At 42.7% G+C, this 22939-nt stretch overlaps 1 protein-coding gene across 7 annotated transcripts in view; it reads right to left on the reverse strand.

Annotated features, from left to right (window-relative positions):
• APBA1 (amyloid beta precursor protein binding family A member 1) overlaps positions 1-13239 on the reverse strand; it is a 239709-nt gene extending 226470 nt beyond the window's left edge. For 3 of the 7 annotated variants that reach the window (XM_033440211.2, XM_033440210.2, XM_049710930.1), the window contains exon 1: positions 12979-13106. The gene's annotated coding sequence lies outside the window, so the exon portion shown is untranslated. Of the gene's footprint in view, positions 1-12959 lie in introns of all 7 variants that reach the window. The other 4 variants (XM_049710928.1, XM_004276413.3, XM_049710927.1 and 1 more) reach the window with 4 other exon arrangements.
• Between the last annotated feature and the right edge of the window lie 9700 nt (positions 13240-22939).

Below are 22939 nucleotides of genomic sequence, written 5' to 3' on the forward strand. Positions count from 1 at the left end.
ACTGTAACCAGTTGGATCCCAGCCCTCTGCTCGATGTGACACACACATATCACCAGAAGCCAGCAGCCACTTCTCAGGAAAAAGACTGGCATTTGGGGATTCCCAGGGAAGCAGCTGAATTGGCTCCCTGGCCGACCACTCCAAGGAGAAGCCACTGGTCTGGTGGTGGACAATGTTGGTGTCACATCCAAATCCCCACCCGGTCCACAGCTAGCACCTATGACTCTTCTGGGGAGGGCTGCACTAGCTTTGCTTTTTCAAACAGAGAACCAGAAATACCTGAGAATGTACGTCCCCCTCCCCACCGTACCCCCTCACGCCCAGGGCCTTTACCCAATGACTGACAGGTATGGAGTCTGTACTGCCAACCCCACTGACTCTGGTGGGGACAGTCCTGAGGCCACATCATACCAGAGCTTCCCCACCCTCGTGCCTTTGAGATCATACCCTGATTGACTGCCTCTCCCCTCCCTTCCCAGTCTCCTCTGGGAGCATCTCTTTAATAAGGCAGTGCCTGCACACACCAGCCCTCTTTTCAGTGTCTGCTCTGGGGAGCCCAACCTAAGACCTTTACAAACCCTGCCAACTAATACAGATGCCTGGCCATCTTTGGTGTCACAGCCTTAATATGAATGGACAATCCATGATGACCAGACATTAGCTGAAAACCTCTGGCATGAAAGGGAGCCATCCAAATAAGCCATGAGATGTAAAAGAGCCCACTGTAATTCCCCAAGTGGAAGAAAGAAGGAGGAGGGGGCTGCAAGGAAGGAAAAAATTTACTCAGTACAAGAAGAAAAGGTAAGATTCACGGTGCAGATAACATAATGAACAAAACCTTAATTATCCACCTTCATAAGCACAGTCTCTACTTCATCAAGGGGAGCCTCCTGCCACACAAGAAACCGCAGACAGATGGGTAATTACCACGCCCCCACCTTGCAGTTCTCAGGTAAGCCTGGCCCCCTCCCTCGCCCCCTCTGCCTCTATCCACCTAGAGTAATTTTGAAAACAGTCTTTGCACTGCCAGTAAGTGGTATGTTGTGTCTCACCGGGAGCAGCTCAGACATAATAGGGAACAAAATCCTGAGCGCCTCAGGCTCCATTCTTCCCCAAGCAGGCTTCGTTCGAATACCTCACACAACTTAAATTTAATATGCACTTCTAACACTGGATTAACATTCTGTGTTCAAGGCTAGACAGCAGCTACCAGAGCAGTAACAACTTACGCCAAGTCGAAAGCACACTTGATAATTTCTTTTACACCAGCCATGGATCTTTTCTCCAGGTTAATATGTTTTGGCAGACTAAAAAAGGTAAGTGCTTATTTGAACGCTGACCTAACTGTTTTTATCCTTAATAAATTTTAATAAGGGGAATAGACTATTAGTGATGTTGGTTCCAATTTTCTAGCATATTCCTTCCCCCTCCTTAAATACACACACACGTACCTGCACATATATTTAATTTCCTCATGACAGAACACAGAGTAATATCTTCATCACAGACTATTTGGAAAAATAACACATATGCATGCTGTAATTCCACCATCCAGTTTCTGTCCATCTTATTTTGAGAAGAAAATTTTAGATTTATGTATTTCCTAATACTGCCACTCCCGAGCCTATATACCTACTAAGAAATAAAACGGGAGTTGTGTTCAAGGCTTTGCTCTTAAGAGATGTGACTCCTTGATACCTGTTGAGAAAATACAGATGAAAAGATAAAGTACATTCTATCATTCTACCTTTATGTATAGCCAAATGCAGAGTTCTGGGCCCTGAGTTAAATTTTTGGGAAAGCACAGCAAAAAGCAGGGCTGCTGGCAGCTGAGGCACAAAAGCACGTCAGCCTCCAGAGCTCCTACAGCGACAGAAAGCCCCAGGGACCAAAGCTAAACGTTTGGCCACTTCGGTTATTCTCTAATAAGCCCTTTTTATGCTGAAATGTTGGTTTTGTTTCGTCTGTTTGCTTTCCCCTTCTTTCTTCCCTGACATTCTTTTCCTTTTTTGGTTAATAGCAGGGGGGAAAGCCATGATTCTTAAAGCCCTTAAATTTAATTACAAAATGTTAACTTAATCATTCCCAAAGGTTTACTAGAAAATAGACAGAATTCCTTTTAAAGATGGAAAAATAAGATACATAGAAAAGTAGCAGATTTTCTTATCATATAAATCATGTATTCAACAAATATGTATTCAGCATATACTATATATGTGTGTATATGTGTGCAGAGTATCTACGTGCTATTAGCCTTCCCAGTGCTAAAGGAGATGAAAAAATGTCAGTGGTGGGTGTATATTTTGGAAGGACAAGAGGGGGATGGAATAGAGTGAGCACGCATTGCTGCAGTCCAAAGTGAACTGGAGCTGCTCACTAACAAGTGGTACAAAGTGCTGTGAACATGTACACCAGGAGTCAGCAAGCTAAGTTCCATGCAACATATCTGGCCCAGTGCCTGGGAGTTGGGAGTGGTTTTACATTTTTAGATGGCTGGAAAAACATCAAGGGAGGAATCAAAATTTTATGACAAGTGAAAGTGATACGAAATTCAAATTTCAGCATCCAGAAATAAAGTTTTATTGGAGCACCGCCCTGCTCATTGCTTTACACATTGCCCACCACTGAATTTGCACCACAACGGCAGAGCTGAGAAGTTGTGACAGAGACCGCGTGTGGCCCCTCGGAACCTATTTCCTATCTGGCCATATGCAGAAACAGTTTGCCAACCCCTAGCCTAGAGGAGGGAGATGTCACTTTTGCCCAAGGTCATTATGAGGGAAGTGACACATCTACCTTACTTTCCTATAGCCCTTGATAGCCCATGTGACCCTCCCAGTGGCCCTTTGGGGGACGAGAAGGGAAGGGCAGGTTTCATCATTCCCCACTTTTACCGCTGGGGAAGCTGAGGCTCAGCCCAATCTAGAGACTTGTTCAATGTTGGTAGCTAATCAGTGGCAGTACCACATTACATCTGTCTTGAGCCTTTCTACCCCAGGGTGCAGAGATTGGAGAGATGCTGGTGCAACAGCTATGCATACACAGACATCCCAGATGGGACAAGGGCACCATAAACAAGGGAGTCCAGCTGGGCAGCTGGTGTGGAGGGCTTCCGCTGGGCCCTAGGACAAAGCAGACAGGAGCTGTTAGGGCCTGATCCCATCCCTGGACCCGAGGTGAGTCTCTCTGGCCCTGCCCTTTAGTCACTGAGAGAACCTCTGAGAGACTCAAGTTGTATCGGTAACATAAGTCCTCTCCTGATACAGTTATGAAGAGTAAGCGAGGTCAGTATGAGAAGCAAATGAGTTAACTGTGTATGTTGTATAGTGCTTAGCACAACACCTGGCACTTCATAGCTATGATGTTAACCTGCTTTCATTCACTGGACGGGGAGCCTACTGGGCTTTGAAAACAGGAATTGACATGTCCTTCCACTAGACAACAGGAGAGCCATAAAGAGTGCAATCACACCTGAACATCAGACTACGTTAGACTGTCATACCACCCAACACTATGGAAACATTCCACCTGTGGAACAAATTCTAGCTCCTTTAGGAAAAAAAACCCTCCTAGGTATTAGCTCAGGAAAAAAAGACTCTTGTACTTTCAAGCTATTTGGAAGAGAAGTGGCTGTAAAAACTAGTTTTACATCTAGGAAGAAATGTTAGGTTGAAATTGAGAATTAAGTAATTGAACCGAACATCTAGAACTCCTGGGGTTTGGGGGCAGTGGTCTGAGAAAGAGACAGGAAGGGAGAAGGGCAGGAAAGAACGATGAGGAGAGATTGACCAGACCCATGAGTGATGATCAGTCCAGCAATGCAGTTGGGACCCAGGGCCCGAGCATGGTTCATACAGCCCAGGAAAGCCGCTAGATTTAAGAACCAATCCATTCATCTTGTTCCACTTTCCACACTAATATTTCTTCTTTGGGAAATAAAACATCTACTCAAAAATAAATTTCCCTTTAGTATTACTGTAACCTCCTACACTCATACTACCAAATATCCAAATATGCTAATAATTTGAAACAAATTTTAAAAACTCTCTGATGTGAAATTATTTCATAGTATAAGGAAATAAGCACTCTTCTGATGGATGTAATACAACAGAACACTGTTTCTTAAACCGCTTGTCAGGACCCATTAGAGCTGAAATCAGTTTACTGGGTTGACAACCATATAGAATAGAAGAGAAAATATCCAAGTGCATTACACATAATAAAGGACAAGTATTGTTAGGTGAATCTTTTGTTTCAGCTATATGTTTGTGTATGTGTGTGTTTACACACACTCATCTATGTTGCTAGGCTATGATGTAAATGGTATTCTCACTAGAGATCGTGGTCAAACAAGTTTCAAGGCACGGAAATAGAGTGTGATCCATGTAGGTAAATCCAGTATAAAAATCCTAATTCATTGAATAGCCACATGAGAGGGTAATTATTATTCCTGATAAGTGGAATTTCTTTAAATGATAAGCTCTCCCTTTGCATTTAAGATATGCTACAATTCACAGGATAAAGGATTTATGCACACCTTGTCACGTATACCTCTTCTCTAAAATAAAGTGTATCTGTCAATTAATACAGAATTGATCTTGAGATACAAAATTTATCAAAAGTCAGCAAGATAAATGGTTACATTGTTCAGAATGATGGCTGATCACCTGTTTCATGAAACAAAATCACTGAAGTATTTTTCACACTAATTAATCCACCATGGAGCAGAAGAGGAGGCTGGAGAGCAAAGAGTGGGCAGGGATGGCTTTTACCACCACTATCCTTGAACAACCCCCATGATTACTTGGTGTATACAAAATAAGATGAGATTCCTAGTCCCCCCAGAATTAGATTTCGGAAAAGAGAAAGTCACCTTGTATTTAACTCCATATGAAGTCTCCCATCCTAAGAGGCATTCCCTCAATCACTCTCTTCTGAATGCCAAAAAGCAAAAAGCCTATTATCTCCAAGATAACAGGAACTGAAATCAAGCAATTCATTAATCCTGGAGGTGATGGCAACTGATTTTAAAGGGAGAAACCATGTCAAAAACATTTACCTGGTAAGACTGAAGATTTTATAAAAAGGAGATGTATGTTTCAGAGGTTACTTGAGAACTATTTGGAGAAGATAGCCAGAAACAACTGCAATCAATACTAGATAGGGATGCTTACGGAGGTCATAGGATTGAAATAGAATAGATGACTGAATGAATGAAGGGGGCCAAGATTTTAACACCAATTTAAGAATATACTCCTTCACAACTGCCTGTATTGGATGTCCTACGAGCCATGCAGAAGTGCTGGGTTGTGGAGAGTAGGAATATACGCCTATAGAAAGAAAGGAAAAAAACAATTGTTCTTACACAATGTGAATGGGCACACGGGGCTTAGAATTAAGTGTACAGGGGCAACATAATACGGAAATTCAAGAAGTACTACATTTCAAATGAGTTAGATAGAAATGAATATGCCGAAAGTGGCCTAATGATGAAAAAAACTCTGAAGTCAAAGCATTTGAAGAAATGATTTTGTGAAGTGCAAAAGTGGAAGAATGTCATGTTTTTATTTTATTTTATTTATTTATTTTTGGCTGCGTTGGGTCTTCGTTGCTGTGCACAGGCTTTCTCTAGTTGTGATGAGCGGGGGCTACTCTTCGTTGCGGTGCATGGGCTTTTCATTGTAGTGGTTTTTCTTGTTGTGGAGCATGGGCTCTAGGAGTGTGGGCTTCAGTAGTTGTGGCATGTGGGCTCAGTAGTTGTGGCTCTGAGGCTCTAGAGAGAAGGCTCAGTAGTCGTGGCACATGGGCTTAGTTGCTCCACGGCATGTGGGATCTTCCTGGACCTGGGCTTGAACCCGTGTCCCCTGCATTGGCAGGCAGATTCTTAACCACTGTGCCATCAGGGAAGCCCCAAAGAATGTCATATTTTTAAATTACTAATTTTATATAATGTGAGTTAAAATACATGCAAGTAGATTAATAAATATAAGTAGATATTTCATCCTTTATTTACATCCCTAACACGTGCTTATTCAAGTTGATGTAAAGCCATTTAAAAAACCACCTCGTTGGAAAATTGGGGACCACCTCATAATCAAGGGTACCTTATACATGGGCATATGTGGTAATCTCCATCCCAGATAATTGAGGATTGTCAATAGTTGGCTTGTGAGTAAACCTGAAGAGCAGGAAGCTGTTACAATACATTAAAATCCCTAAAATAAAGTACCAGTAACTGCTATCAAACAAATTCTTACCTGTTAAATATTCCCTATGATATCCCTGTGCCATGTGCAACAGAGGCTGTTGCTGTGCTGTCCCCTCAGCCCACCTGGGAGTTCACCTGTAGCTCTGATGGACAGTTCCCCTGCACACTGACAGCTTCCCGCCTCTAGCCCACTTTTACTCTCTGCTTAGCTACCCAACGGCTTTCTCTGGTGCCTCCAAAGGTTGCTCAGGCTAATACTGGCAGCACTAAAGTGCTGGAAACTTAATGCCCCCAGTATTAAATTGTGGATAAAATCCCAGTTTCCCCACTGCTTGGTGGACAATCATAAAGAACAGAGCCTCCATTGCCCACAATGTTAATCTGCTCACTAATCTGCCTCTTTTCTTACTGGTTTTCCTTCCTTCCCTGTCTCATTTTCTCCATTCTTTCACGTGTGCTTCTTGGGATCACCTCCCAAAGAGACTACTTGTACCCAAGTCCTCGTCTCAGGCCCTGCATGCATAAACTACTTAGCATCATGTGGTGATTTTGTGTCCTCTTTGAAAAACAGGTGTCTGCAGGAATCAAGGTAAAAGAGCTTTACCCTCATTCTTTACAACTGAATAGATCTTTGGAAATATCTCATCCATTCCTTTCAATAAATATTTGATGATCTCTTACTAATGCAAAGAGTTTTTCTATGGGTTGCAGGGTATGCCCAGATGAACAAAATATAGTTCTAGTTTCAAAGACCTTAGACTTGAGAATGAGACATGAAAGATGGAAGAAGGAACCCTATCACTGAAGAAGATTCAGGCCACAGAAAAGTGATGTGCAGTTCCAAGAGAAGGACTACTTCCAGCTGTCTAGTATTTCATCACTACTCAGACACAGCCACTCTTCAAATTTTCTAACTCAAACGTGTGATTGAGGACATCTATCTTTTTATAAACTCAGCACTGACTCACCCACAGGTCAGCCCAAACATGGTACGTGTGATACAGCCTTACAGGCAACTGATTCAATACCTGAAGGCAAGGCATCACATTGCAGGGTCCCTAAGTGACCGCTCCAGGTATCATGTGTGTGTGACACTACATGGCCAGGCGAAGCGAGGAAACCAACCAGTGAGGCTTCCTTGATCATGCCAAGCATGTTCCCATCTCAGGCCCTTTGCTCTTGACATTCTCTGCCTGGAAGGCCCTGCCCTCAAATACCTGCATGGCTCACTCTTTCAGCTCTTTAAGCTCTCTCTGCTCAAGGCCTTTCCTGATCACTCCATATAAAATAACAGCAACCCCTACATCACCACACTCTATTCATTCCTTGCTTTCTTCTTCATAGCATGCACTACCACCTGACATATTATATATGTGCTTATTTATGTTTTAATCTCCTTCCTCTAAAAGGTCGGCGATGGTAGGGACTTTCTCCCCCCTGCTGTATCCCTTGCACCAAGAATAGTGAATGGAAGAGAGAAGGTGCTCAGTGAACATTTGTTGAAGGAATGAATAAATGATTTCATCATTAGAACCTCAAAATCATCACTCACCACAGTCGAATTTCTATATACTTGTCTGGAATCATGACATGACCCTATAACTCAAGGGTCTAAAGGGTACAAAATTATTTTGTGAAAAAAACTTTTGTAAAGCTTCAATGTGTATAGCAGGTATGAATAAATAAAAGTTTTAATTTGGTCATAAACTTGAACAGGCCATGGAATGCAACTCATTCAATGTCCACAGTGTAAATAGGAAAGAAATCCTGAAATTTTAGATCTTAGATACTGTACCTACTTTACTAAAAAAAATAACTTATTCATGCAAAAAATACTTATTGTGTGCTTATGATGGGCATGGTGTTGGGTGAAGGGCTACACCTGATTTTTCTTTTGCAACATTCTGCCATTACAGATAGGGAAAGTTCATCTTTTTAAAAACACTTACATTTCCCCCCATTATTTATTGAAGTCGGCAATCCCTGAGAGAAGATAGTCACAGGAAATACTTCAGGTGGAGTCTTTTATTCAGCTAATTTTAAAGGCAAACATTTTTCTCTTTTCATTGAGTTTAAGGGAAGGAGGAACCACTGTATTTAACAACATTTAATATTATTAATTTTAATAACAAAAATTACATAAATGGTTGTCAAACTAATTACATAGGGCTAACTGGTTCCACCACAAATTCATGCTCTCCAAACACATGAGGCCCTCATAGTTGCGTGATAATCTTTTATTCACCCCTGAATGAGTCACCACTACATTTCCACAGCACTTCGTCCAAGTCTTTATTATTCTACTCATGACCTCAACCTGCCCTCCTCTCTCTGACTTGACTTAGAAGACTATAGCCAAATTCCTTTCTTTCTACCACAAAGTTCCCATGCTTCTGTCTCAAAAGAGTCCCTCCTTTGAAGAGTCCCATCTTTTTAAAGATTCCGTCCCATCGGCTTTGCCTCTCCCTTACATTTCTGATCTCTTTTCCCTTCAATGGTTTCTTCTCCTCCGCTTATAAAGTAGGCTCAGGTCTTCTTATACTAAAAACTTACTTTCTCTATACTACACCCTACCTTTGATGTAGTAAACTCTCTCTCCTTCTCCTTCACCCCACTTATTAAAAAGGAAGTCTGTCCTCACTTCTTCCATGTGCATCACCCTCTCCTCTTTAACCCCTCACAGCCTGGCTACACTTCTACCTGCCTCAAGATAATCAAGGAATGCCAGGAGTCAAATCCAATGGCTCTTCCTTCACTGCACCTTCATCCCCCTGTGCCGTGCTATAGGAATGACGATGCTCCCCTCACCTTTCCCAGCCTCCATGACACCACACTACTGCCACCACATTCCTGCAACTGCCCCTTGTTTAACATTGTTCATATCCGCTTTTTTCTCTCTTCCTCTCCAACCCACAGACATCCCCCAAGGATCGCACCCTTAGCCTCTGCCTCTTCTTGCTCCATTTTCTTTATTGGCCATTCCTGAGACATTAAAATTGCTCCTAAGTAGATGACTTACAAACCTCTCTTTGTAGCTCTAACCTCTCTCCAAGACCACCCCTGTATTGTAGTCCCTTCATCTGGACAAACCTGGCAGGCCCAAAATGGAACTTTCTTTTTCCCCTCTTCCTCATCCTTCTCTGAAGCTCCTTCTTGACAATGACCCAATCATTCTCTCAGCTGAGCCTGACAATGACCTCTGACTTCCCTGCTCAGTGTTCAGGTTACTCTTGCGCCTTGTCTCTTGAGTCTGCCCTCTCCCCTTCACTCCCACTGTCTCATTTCCTCTTGCCCCTAATTTGACAATAGAGTCTATCTGGTCTAGCTACTGCCATTCTTTCCTCATTTCATACATCCAACACAATGCTTCAAGATTAGCACCCTGAAGCACAGTTCTGGTCCTGTCAACCTTCCTCCTCAGAAACCTTCCAAGGCTCCCTGGCAGTTACTGAATACAATCCACATAAAAGTTGCCCCACAGCCTTGAGTGACCCTCTCTTTCTTACCTTACCTCTCACTTCATCTCTGGGCATCTCCTACGCTCCAGCCAAAGCACATCATTCTTTTTTTCCCCCCATTTTTACTGAGAAAGAATTTTTAAGCACACCATTCTGTTCCCTGAATGGGCACACAATTTCTACCTTTGCTACGCTGTTCCTCCCCCAGTATACCCTTCCTTCCCCGGCAGCCCAAACTCCACCTATGTAAATCAGAGCTCAAAGGCTCCCTTTTCCAAGAAATCTTTCTTGATTCTTCCTTCTGAAGTCATTGCTGTATCCTGTGAACTCCTACAGCTCTACAGGCATATAGCTTTCTCAGCACTTAACCATTTTCCACCATTCTTGTAGTTCGTTACATGCATGCCCTGTCTCTCCTTCCTGGCCATGAACTTCCTCTGGGCAGGATCTAAGTCTCCTTATTCTTCAAATCTCCAGCCCCCGTAACATTTCCCAAACTCTATCCAAAGGTATACACTACCTGAGATGTAGTAGGCAACTAACAAACGTTTGTAAATTAATCATTGTGACCCAAAGGGTTAACTTTGGATTTTAGTGCTTGAAATTCTCTCAACTGTAACAACAATTACTTTTTCCTTGCAGGATGTAAGTCCCACCTCCCGCACGGTACCCATAGTTTATTCCTTTTGGCCCCAAAGGTCAATTTTCAGACATCTTTTATTCCCAAGTCTTCCGAAAAACAAACTTCTTTAAAAGACCCAATAGTGGAAAAGAAAAGAATTAATGCTCCTTTAAGTGAAGAAGACGCATCCATGCAAAACAAATTACTTGCTGCAGGCTACAGCAAAAGGTACAACTGTTTACCAGACTGAATTACAGGATTCAAGCTGTATCATTAACCTTAATAGTCCAATCTTTAGAAAGCTGGGCATTGCATTTTAAAAATCATCACAGTTACGTTAGAAAGGAAATCACTAATTCCTGAGTCATCAATTGTGCTGTTGTATAATTATTCTTTTTCTAAACAGTTGATTTACCTTGATAATTGCTAACATTCTTAAACTTCCTTGTAAGACATTGATATCTCCGTATTTCACTTGCAAATATAAAGACAACTTTTTTTAAAAAAAGCTAAAACCTCTTAGAATGCCTTTTACATTCCAAAGTACTTTTCTCAGAAAGAAACTGGCAGAACTAATAAGAGAGTAAAGAACTAAGATTCCAAATTCATTTTTATAAATCTATCCTTACACCTTGGATGCGATCCAACAATCTCATATTAAAATTTTAGAAAGCTTGACTTGAAGGACATGAGGAAATTTACTTTAATGCTCACAGCTCCAAGAAAACCTGGTCTACGGATCAACATTAATTAAGAGAAGAAAAAAAAAACATATGTGGACAGCCCTGGTTCTATTATTTTCAATGCAACCTCTGCGAAACAAAACAAAACAAAAATTTTTTAAAAGAGAAAGAAACGTCTGATGCCAACGTGTCGTATACTTACTTGTGTAGCTATGACTACTACAGGCTCTTCAAGAGGACCGAGGCAGCCAGTTTGGATTCTGACAGCAATGCAGTAGAATCTAAGGTGTTACGATTAAAATAGGTTCTAAGCAGGTTAATCTAGTCCCACAACATTTTAATAAAGACGTATCAAGATGTTAAGTGTAAAGGTGCATTCATTCCTATAAATACCGCAGGAGAAATACAGGAGCTGGGGAGTCAAACTGCAGTGGGCTCACATATGAATATGCTATCTCCCTTCCTGTCTCTCTCTGCCCAACCCCACACAAGCCTATCTTTATCACACAGAAACAATTAAACAGCTATAGACTTTGGATTCAATTCTGTGTCCTGGCTCCCACTGGGTGACTTACTGCCAGCTTGACATTTTCCAAATTCCCTACTAGCAGGCTACATTGGCTAGGAAAGCAGACACACTGACCTGGGACCCCATCACCATGGGTCTTTGGGGATTTCAGTTCCCGAATAATACATGGTACCACCTAGTCATTGTGAAGGCTGGAAGAGTGGATGTCACCAGCAGTAGAAATAAAGTATCCCCTTTCCTAAGGAAAACGCCCTGCCTGTGTGACGCTGACCAAGGCTGGAGGTGGGGGGATACCAAACATTTCTCAGTATGATCTTTTTCTTCTTTTTAAATACTACCCCCATCTCTTATACACACCTCCAGAGTTCATTCTACAAGAACCCACAAAAAAGACCATATTCTTCAGCCATAAGATTTCCAGCGTTTAAATGTGGAAGAAGGTCTAGCTGACATTCAAAGTTGTGGGGACAGAGAGAAGGTTGTGACCATTAAAGACCCTTTCCTTCAGCTCAGACAAGAGATAAACAATAGAAACTGCATAGTCAGGGCATCTAAGACCCTTACAGAACAGGGGCTGAGGAGAGGTTAAGTGTCACAGGATGGAAGCTCCCTTCAAAACCTGGATGCCAGCAAGCCCAGAAAGGGTAACCATTATCCTGTTTCCCTTCCATGTGCCCAAAGCCATATGCACACTTCCACATCCCCATGTCAAGAGACATGTGAAAAAGGGGGGAAGTGAGGGGAAGCAAAGGGAAGTGAGAATCCCTACACCCGGGCATCCACGCGGCAGGAGCAGAACCGAGACTGTGCTCAGAGTTGCAGGGTCGAAATAACGAACACTGTCCTACAGTCAACGGGTGGCAGCAAGTCAGGGCACCCGCAGATCTCCGGGTTTGGAGAGCAGTATGCAATCACGCGAGTATACACACGTACCCAGATTCACACACATGGGATTTTACAAATCCGCACCACCCCAATGCCTCCCTCCACACTCAGACACCAAGTGCATCCTGCACACTTCATCGTTGCCATCACCACACTCTTTCTCCCGGAGAAGTCAGCCGAGAGCTGAGGGATCCTAGCGGGGATTCCTGGAAATGTCATCTCCCAACACCTTCCCCCAACACCGTACGCCACCCCCATCCCTTCGGCTCTACCTTTTACACACACACACACACACACACACACACACACACACACACACACACACACTCCTGCCATGACTGTCATCAGGCCCGCCGCTGCCCCCAAAGCACCGAATCTCAGCGCGCACCGGACACCACCTACCCTCAGCGCCCCCTTCCCCCGCCCCGTTAGCTCGATGGCTCAAGTCACTGCCCCCTGGATGTCGCCGGCTGTCCCCTCTCATCCGCACTATTGTTCCTTGCAGGCGCCCTTCGGCGAGGACCGGGTCTCTATCGGGGGCAGCATCAGCACCGGGGACCCCGCATTTACCCACCAGTCCCTGGCGGTGGTACCTTGCCTGACAGCTGGGTCCGCGGGCCCGCGGAAGCAGGCGACGCTAACGACAGCGTTGGTGCCGAGGCTGGGAATAAAGCTCCACTCCAGCCGCTCCTACCTCCAGCGCCACCATCTTCTCCCGCCGCCGCCGCCGCCGCCGCCGCCGCCGCCGCCGAGACCGCAGCAGCCCTCGCCCAGCTACAGCTGGGGCTCCGCAGCCGGCGCTCGGGCCCCTCCGGTCCCGCGGCCCCACCCCCTTCTCCCCACCCCTAGTGACGCGCGCCTGGGCTGAGCCGGCGGGCTGGCGAGGGAGGGCGCCGAGGGGAGCGCGCGCGCACGCCGCGCGCTAGGAGCGCCCTCGCCTCCCACGCCCACCTGCGCGCACGCGCGATGCGCGAGCCCGAAGCCGCGGGGCGGAGTCTTCCATGCACCGCCCCTGAAGCTCCACTGTCCCGGCGCGGGTGGGCGTGAGGGGCCCTACTGCCTTTCCCAGCCCGTTGCGCCCCAGCTCGGGTGGGCGCGTCCTGGGGTTCGCGGGCCCCGCTGGAGCTCCCCGGACCCCCCTCCGGCTCCCGGCCCGGCGCACGGAGCGGGAAATGCGGCTGCGGGACCTCCACCCTCCTCGGTAGAAGCCCAAAGGGGTCCCCGGCTTCCTCAGCAGCAGCTGTGGCCAACCTCTGCTCTCGGGACCACGAAGCCCGGCCGCCGCGTTGGCTGCTGAGGGGTGTTCCCTTTCCTGTGTTACTGCCGAGCTTTCCCGCTTCTCCGGCCCCTTGAATGCTGCCTGCACTGCGCGGCCAGGCAGGCGCACAAGGCCCCCTGAGAAAATGGGGTTGCCGGTGTCTCCGGAGCGCGCTGCAGTTCTGCGTTTTCGCCGCTAGGCAGAGAGCTGCTCGGGTTTGGGCCGCGTTTGCAGCCCTTGAGGGGAACTGCCCAGTCCTGCGGGAAAGAGCAGGAAGCCTCTGGATTATGATGCCGGGAGAGTATTTGAGACTGGCTTAGGGCATCAGCCCCAGATATGCCTGGAAGGGAGTAAGGGAGGGGACCTTTGCAGCAGGGACCAGGTAACAGGAGCTCTGCGTTAATGAAAAGCAGTGGGACGGACAGGCCTCGGGAGACCTGGGTTCTGGCGCCTGCCTCACCTGTAATTGGCAGTGTAATATGGGCAAAATCATTTCCCCTCTTCACAGAATTCTCAGCAATAATAAGAAATGATATTTGCACAAAGCCTTATAGTTTGCAAAGCCATCTTCATACACGTATTCTCATCTAGTAAAATGAAGATAAGTTTTGGTTATCTAGATCCCTTGGGAAAGAGATCTTCTATCACATTGTGTTTCCATATTATTTTAGCACAGTGCCTCCAGAAAAATCTGGGTATGTAGCCTGAAGCATTCTTGAAGTTTTGTGTTTCAGTTTTAAAATTCACATGAATTTGCGTTCTACTCGACAATGAATCTCTCTCTCCTTTTCGCTTTAATAAAGCAAATAATAACTTCCCCTCCTCAAAAATATCTTTTAGTAAAACTGAAATATTATATACTAGGAAGATGTAACTTACTTGCCCTGTGACCTTACATTTCCATTTTTTTTCCAGCAAATATTTATTCGACATGTGCTCCAGACAAGGTCCTTGTTCTCCCAGAGCTCTCAGTACAGTGGAGGAAACAGGTATTAAACAATCAGACTAATAAGTGCAACCAGGATCAGTTCTCAAATGCAAAGGTGCTAAGGGTTCACAGAGAAACCTAATATATTCTCCAGGATTGGGTAAGTCTTTCTGGGGAAGTGACCTTTCAAGTTGCCCAGGAGAGGCAGCACTGAGACACTTACAGGTAGACAGATGGAAGGAAATGTGTAGAAGCCCACCCAGGTGGTGCTGAAGTGAGAGGGAAGGAAAGCCGGGTGTGAGAGGCAGGCAGCTGCAGCCAGAAACTGTGGGCCTTTTTTTTTTTTTTTTTTTTTTTTGCGGTACGCGGGCTTCTCACTGTTGTGGCCTCTCCCGTTGCGGAGCACAGGCTCCAGATGCGCAGACTCAGCGGCCGTGGCTCACGGGCCCAGCCGCTCCGCGGCATGTGGGATCTTCCCGGACCGGGGCACGAACCCGCGTCCCCTGCATCAGCAGGCGGACTCCCAACCACTGCGCCACCAGGGAAGCCCCTTGTGGGCCTTTTTGAATAAGGATTTTATCTTGTGAGCCTTGGAAGGTCACTGAAAGGCTGCAAGAGTTGGGAATGAGTGATCATCATCACATTTTAGTTCTTTAAAGATGGGTGAGGTAGTGGTGTGAAGAAGTGATTCATGGAGGGTAGGGTCCAGGGCAGAGAGAATCTGAGCCCCATGACACATCCCTGCCTATATGCTTGGTGAGTATTTAGACTTTTTAGTCTTTACACTGACTGCTCTTCTGTTTGCTTTTAGTTCTTCCCTCAGCTTTCGTATGTACCAGTTTGGGGGCCTTTCAGAGTGCCTCTCTGTAATAGTCCCTATTTTATTACTTTTAATCTGAGGTTTAGGAAAGAAATTAACTAATTTTGTTAGAATTTCAGGTTCGGTAAGGAGATGTAGGTTCTGAGTGAGAGGCTTTTTCTGTGCATACGCTTGGTGCCATTTGGTTTGTTATCTCCGTGATCTTTCTGCTTATTTTCTGCTTTTGTGCTGTGCTTACAGTGAGGCAAAATTCCTTGATGCATGAATGAGAGATGCATTATTACTTTAATAATATAACATCTTTCCTTCAAATCTTGCATCACAGGATTTTTGTGCAGATTAAAAAAGTGAGTGAAATTACTCTGTGAAGTATTAAGTGCCATATAAAAGAAAATAATCATTGTTATCATGGCAGCTTAGAGACCTCCGAAACTAATTAGTTACCAAATATTCACATCTCGGAAACTCACTCCCTCCTCTTCCCTCCACCCTCCCACAAAAAAAACACAGAGATGTCTATTTCTTTTGGAGAGCACAAACTGTCTGAAGTGCTCGTGTTACTCTTTGTGCCTTGGCTGGCAGGAAACTCAAGCCAAATTTGCAGGTCATTGTAGGAAATGGGTAGATCCATATGATATTAATATCTATGTCATAGTTCTCCCCTTGGTCTTGTTTTTCTGTTCTATCTATAGTTTTCCTGTGCCTTGTTTATTGGTATTTTTCTACTTTATTATAGGTATTCTTATAAGCCACTTCAAATATTTGTATCCACCTATTTTAACAAGGGTCAGAACTACTGTTCAATGTTTCAGAAGCCAGGATATAAAATACTGGCACCCTGCCAGCCATTGTAGTGGGTACAATACTATAGACACTGTGCCAAGTGACTTGAGTTTAAATTCAGGCCTTGTCCACCATTGCATGTGGATCTGAAGTCTCTGTGCATGCCAGTCTAGAGCCTCCTATTACAAGCACACTCAAGTTTGTCTCCCACTGGCTCATAGATAATTTCATAATTTCCTTTAGTGTGATCTCCAAGTTCCCTAACTCATCAGCCTGCCCTGTACTTACAAGTATATCTTAGTGGTATAAGCACGGTTTGTTCACTTGATAAGAGGGCAGGGATCCATGATCTTTTACTGATTTAGGTTTCTTTTTGTCAGCAAAGACCTGAAGATTCCAGGATTCACTAAATTCATTCACACTTCAAAAGAGTGTGACCATGTCTTTCAGCCTCTGTTATGATTCTGGACAGCCCAAACTGGACATGTCTCTTTGGGTAGCGGTAGATACTTTTGCTTGATTTCAGAAAGTTGCTTAGTGATTGCCTTCTTTCTATCTCAGTCCCTGAGTTTGTCTTAGGAGCTGAGGTTGTATATAGGACAAACACTCAGCAATCTTCAGGTAATGAGGTTTTTCTTGAGGATTTCAGTTTTGCTAACATTTGATAATCTAGCAACCTTTCTAATCTACAGTGTAGTTATTTTGTCACAGAATTTTAAATGTATGGACAAAATAAACAATTATGAAATGGACATATCCTAAATTTCAGTGAATTTACTTTTACACGCTGATTCTTATTTCACCAGCTTTTTCTCTAGACATACATTCTGTCCTGGCTTCAGACAGATCCCCGTCTTTTCTATTCCCCAAACAGGTCAGGCTCCCTCTCTCTCTTCCTTGAATCACATTCACTGTGCCCTTTAATGATTCCCACCAGAATATTGTACTGTGGCTATGCTTATCTGACCCATTGGAAGATATTCTGGTTCCACACATAGTAAGTCTACAACTGAAAATGGAGTTTCTGAAAGAAGAATGTCATAGGAACATATTGTCTTGTTTAAATGGTTATGTGCCCGTCCCTGAACCAACCTCCATGGCCAGCGGCAAGACTCCCACCTGCGGAGCTGGGTCTATCCTCCTCAAACCACGTGGTTGATTAAGGATAGAGCAGACCTAAGTATTACCACAAAGAGCGGGAAATGGACAGAGGAAAGCAACTATCTTGTTCATCTTATGCTTATACCAGAGAAAAATGAGAAAATTTAACATAAATGTACAATAATAGGGGAATTGGCACATATATTAATATGTCTTAACAGTACTATATTATGCAGCCATTAAAAATGTTATATCCCAAAAAAAAAAAAAAAAAAAAGGGCTTCCCTCGTGGCGCAGTGGTTGAGAGTCCGCCTGCTGATTCAGGAGACACGGGTTCGTGCCCCGGTCCAGGAAGATCCCACATTCCGTGGAGCGGCTGGGCCCAGGAGCCATGGCCGCTGAGCTTGCGTGTCCAGAGCCTGTGCTCTGCAACAGGAGAGGCCACAACAGTGAGAGGCCCGCATACCGCAAAAAAAAAAACCAAACAGTTATATCCACAGATTTTTTAATAACATGAAAAAAACACAAGCTTAAGTTCTCATCACAGTTTTTATTTTTTTAACATCTTTATTGGAGTATAATTGCTTTACAATGGTGTGTTAGTTTCTGCTTTATAACAAAGTGAATCACTTATACATATACATATGTCCCCATATCTCTTCCCTTTTCCATCTACCTCCCTCCCACCCTCCCTATCCCACCCCTCTAGGTGGTCAAAAAGCACCGAGCTGATCTCCCTCTGCTATGTGGCTGCTTCCCACTAGCTAGCTATTTTACGTTTGGTAGTGTATATATGTCCATGCCACTCTCTCACTTTGTCACAGCTTACCCTTTCACCTCCCCGTATCCTCAAGTCCATTCTCTAGTAGGTCTGCATCTTTATTCTTTATTCTAGGTTCTTCATGACAATTTTTTTTTTTTTAGATTTCATATATGTGTGTTAGCATACGGTATTTGTTTTTCTCTTTCTGACTTACTTCACTCTGTATGACAGTCTCTAGGTCCATCCACCTCAGTACAAATAACTCAGTTTCATTCCTTTTTATGGCTAATATCCCACTGTATATATGTGCAACATCTTCTTTATCCATTCATCTGTTGATGGACACTTTGGTTGCTACCATGTCCCAGCTATTATAAATAGTACTGCAATGAACATTTTGGTACACGACTCTTTTTGAATTATGGTTTTCTCAGGGTATATGCCCAGTAGTGGGATTGCTGGGTCGTATGGTAGTTCTATTTTTAGTTTTTTAAGGAACCTCCATACTGTTCTCCATAGTGGCTGTATCAATTTACATTCCCACCAACAGGGCAAGAGGGTTCCCTTTTCTTCACACTCTCTCCAGCATTTATTGTTTGTAGATTTTTTGATGATGGCCATTCTGACCCGTGTGAGATGATATCTCATTGTCTTTTTGATTTGCATTTCTCTAATGATTAATGATGTTGAGCATTCTTTCATATGTCTGTTGGCAATCTATATATCTTCTTTGGAGAAATGTCTATTTAGGTCTTCTGCCCATTTTTGGATTGGGTTGTGTGTTTTTTTAATGTTGAGCTGCATGAGCTGCTTGTAAATTTTGGAGATTAATCCTCTGTCAGTTGCTTCATTTGAAAATGTTTTCTCCCATTCTGAAGGTTGTCTTTTCATCTTGTTTATGGTTTCCTTTGCTGTGCAAAAGCTTTTAAGTTTCATTAGGTCCCATTTGTTTATTTTTGTTTTTATTTCCATTTCTCTAGGAGGTACGTCAAGAAGGATCTTGCTGTGATTTATGTCATGGAGTGTTCTACCTATGTTTTCCTCTAAGACTTTGATGGTGTCTGGCCTTACATTTAGATCTTTAATCCATTTTGAGTTTATTTTTCTGTATGGTGTTAGGGAGTGTTCTAATTTCATTCTTTTACATGTAGTGGTCTAGTTTTTCCAGCACCACTTATTGAGGAGGCTGTCTCTTCTCCACTGTATATTCTTACCTCCTTTATCAAAGATAAGGTGACCATATGTGCATGGGTTTATCTCTGGGCTTTCTATCCTGTTCCATTGATCTATATTTCTGTTTTTGTGCCAGTACCACACTGTCTTGATTACTGTAGCTTTGTAGTATAGTCTGAAGTCAGGGAGCCTGATTCCTCCAGCTCCATTTTTCTTTCCCAATATTGCTTTGGCTATTCGGGGTCTTTTGTGTTTTCATACAAATTGTGAAATTTTTTGTTTTAGTTCTGTGAAAATGCCAGTGGTAGTTTGATAGGGATTGCATTGAATCTGTAGATTGCTTTGGGTAGTAGAGTCATTTTCACAATGTTGCTTCTTCCAGTCCAGGAACATGGTATATCTCTCCATCTATTTGTATCATCTTTAATTTCTTTCATCAGTGTCTTATAATTTTATGCATACAGGGTTTTTGTCTCCTTAGGTAGGTTTACTCCTAGGTATTTTATTCTTTTTGTTGCAATGGTAAATGGCAGTGTTTTCTTAATTTGACTTTCAGATGTTTCATCATTAGTGTATAGGAATACAAGAAATTTCTGTGCATTAACTTTGTATCCTGCTACTTTACTAAATTCATTGATTAGCTCTAGTAGTTTTCTAGTAGCATCTTTAGGTTTCTCTATGTATAGTATCATGTCATCTGCAAACAGTGACAGCTTTACTTCTTCTTTTCCAGTTTGGATTCCTTTTATTTCTTTTTCTTCTCTGATTGCCATGGCTAGGACTTCCAAAACTATGTTGAATAAGAGTGGTGAGAGTGGGTAACCTTGTCTTGTTCCTGATCTTAGTAGAAATGGTTTCAGTTTTTCACCATTGAGGATGATGTTGGCTGTGGGTTTGTCATATATGGCCTTTATTATGTTGAGGAAAGTTCCCTCTATGCCTACTTTCTGCAGGGTTTTTATCATAAATAGGTGTTGAACTTTGTTGAAAGCTTTCTCTGCATCTATTGAGATGATCATATGGTTTTTCTCCTTCAGTTTGTTCATATGGTGTATCACGTTGATTGATTTGAGTATATTGAAGAATCCTTGCATCCCTGGGATAAATCCCACTTGATCATGGTGTATGATCCTTTTAATGTGTTGTTGGATTCTGTTTGCTAGTATTTCGTTGAGGATTTTTGCATCTATATTCATCAGTGGTATTGGTCTGTAATATCCTTTTATTGTAATATCTTTGTCTGGTTTTGGTATCAGGGTGATGGTGGCCTCATAGCATAAGTTTGGGAGTGTTCCTTCCTCTGCAATTTTTTGGAAGAGTTTGAGAAGGATGGGTGTTAGCTCTTCTCTAGATGTTTGATGGAATTCACCTGTGAAGCCATCTGGTCCTGGACTTTTGCTTGTTGGAAGATTTTTAATCACAGTTTCAATTTCATTACTTGTGATTGGTCTGTTCATATTTTCTATTTTTTCCTGGTTCAGAAGTCTCTGAATTTTTCTGTCAAACAGTAAACTGACTTTTTAAAAAGGACATTAGTCAACATAAAAAAAAAAAACACAACATTTTCTACTTTTATTTCTCAGAGAAATTTATCCTTCTTTGGCCTTCCATGTCAAACTCTTATCTTTTTATTAAATCTAACTGTGGAGATGCTTCTAAGTTAGGTCAGTTTTGCTATGGATTGAATTTTGAAAGCACATTTTAATTTCAGCCTTCATGCAGCCGAGCACTGCTAAATTGAATAGGCTGTGGTTACGGGAACTGCAGGAACTGAGACGGAACCAAGAAATCTGTTACTGGAGAAACCTTTTGAGAGCTGACAGATTTTAAGTCACTCTTAATAAGGTCTGATAGGTTAAGGAATAACATGTTCTGGAATTCAGGAAAGCAGCTTTTCACCCTTCCTTGTCATTTGAGAATTATTTTCATTCTCACGCTACTGCAAGCCTGTCAAGAAAACTGAATTGAAATGCATCTCAGTGAACTGTGTAGCATAAATCTACAACTTGTGCAACAATAAAATTCTCCTGCCAAGTGGATAGATAGAGCTGTGTTGTTACCATGCTGCTCAAAGAGAATCAGGTATGCATTTTAATTCTGTTTGCATAGAAGAGAGAATAATCCTTTAGGCTTCTGTATAGTTTGCTAAAATAATACATGGTTGAGAGATTTCAGCTATAGACTCTCTTGATCAATGTTGAATCTTAATGTAATAGAAAGTTAAGTATTTCCCAAATTCTTCTATGGATCACTAGTTCTGGTGGAAGGCAGTAGTTATTATGTGGAAGAAAAAAGTTCCAAGATTACACAAATCTGAACAACCTGAAGGAAGCTAAAATTTATAGTTTGTTTTTGTTGTTTTGTTTCTTAATTTATTGCAAGGCTTCTATGAACCTTTAATTGTGAATTTCCAGGAGGAGAATAGAGATGCAAGATCTAAAATGTTTTGTATTCCCTTTGTAAGACATCTTTTGAGAGACAGACAAGGCTGTATCATGACTTTTGTGGGCCCTTTCCTTCATAAAAAATATTAAAGAATACATTTTATAACTATATTGGTACAAAGATGAATATATTAATCTTATATAACGAAACATCTTCTTTGACTTAAAATTTTTTTTGCCTCTGATTTTAAAAGAAATTAAGACATTTTTATGGGCTCCTTAAAGTATTATGGACCTTAGACATCGTATCTGCTCTAATAGGTAAGTCGGCCATACAGAGTGCTACATAGGAGGAGTGAGTCACCACACAAAACCTACAGAATGGAATCGAGAGGCACAATATGGCATTCCATCTAAGGTACTGAGATGGTGGTCTACAGGGTCATTCCTTTCCTTCATGCTATGGGAACTGAAGAAACAAAAGGACACACACACTATGGCAAGAAAGCAGACTGTGGCAAATCTCCCTATCACTGATTCTATGTGAACTCTATTCAGAAATGTTCCCTTAAACTGAAATACTGTATCTATTTTTATGTGTTCAGTGTAGATCTACATAGGGTTAGGTTCAGTAGCTGGAAAAAGAGATTCTTAGTTTCTCATCTATGCATGTGAATCTAATCATCCACATTGGCTCATACTCAGAGCATCTTTGAGAGAGAAAGTTCCATAGCTTAGATTGATGTTACCAACCTTTATTGTAGACAATACTTTCAATTCGTGGTTCTATTATTTATCCACAGCAAACTCTCTGGCTAGAGATAAGAGATGAACTGTATTGATCCTTACTTGGCAAACAGAGTAGGGTAAGAAACTGTGGGTAAGGCTCATGGTGACTTGGGCATGATACCAAATTTGACTCTTTTAGCCATGTTGACCATATCACCCAAGACTGAAGATTCATCTTGAAAGATAAATTAGTAAAAGGGAATTTTCCATACAGTCAAGGGATGTTCAACTCCAGAACAGAAGTATTTTATTTTTCTACTGAGAGTGTGTTTACTCAAAGATAAATGGCCACTTTCTGGCTCAGGAGCAAAGGTAAATGGATCCCAGAAATACACAAGGTCTATATGAGAATTTAGGACATCATAAATGTGGCATTTCAAGTTAGTGCAGAAAGATGTATTATTTAATAAGTGTTATTAGGTTGGCTGACTAGACATTTCTGACGAAATAAACTGGATCTCCATCCCACTCTTTGGGATGCAGGGCATGCAAGATCTAAGCTCCTGGATCGGGGATCAAACCCTTGTCCCCTGCAGCGGAAGCATGGAGTCTTAA

This window comes from Orcinus orca, chromosome 6, assembly GCF_937001465.1.
Source record: "Orcinus orca chromosome 6, mOrcOrc1.1, whole genome shotgun sequence".
In the NCBI taxonomy this organism is placed as follows: domain Eukaryota; kingdom Metazoa; phylum Chordata; class Mammalia; order Artiodactyla; family Delphinidae; genus Orcinus; species Orcinus orca.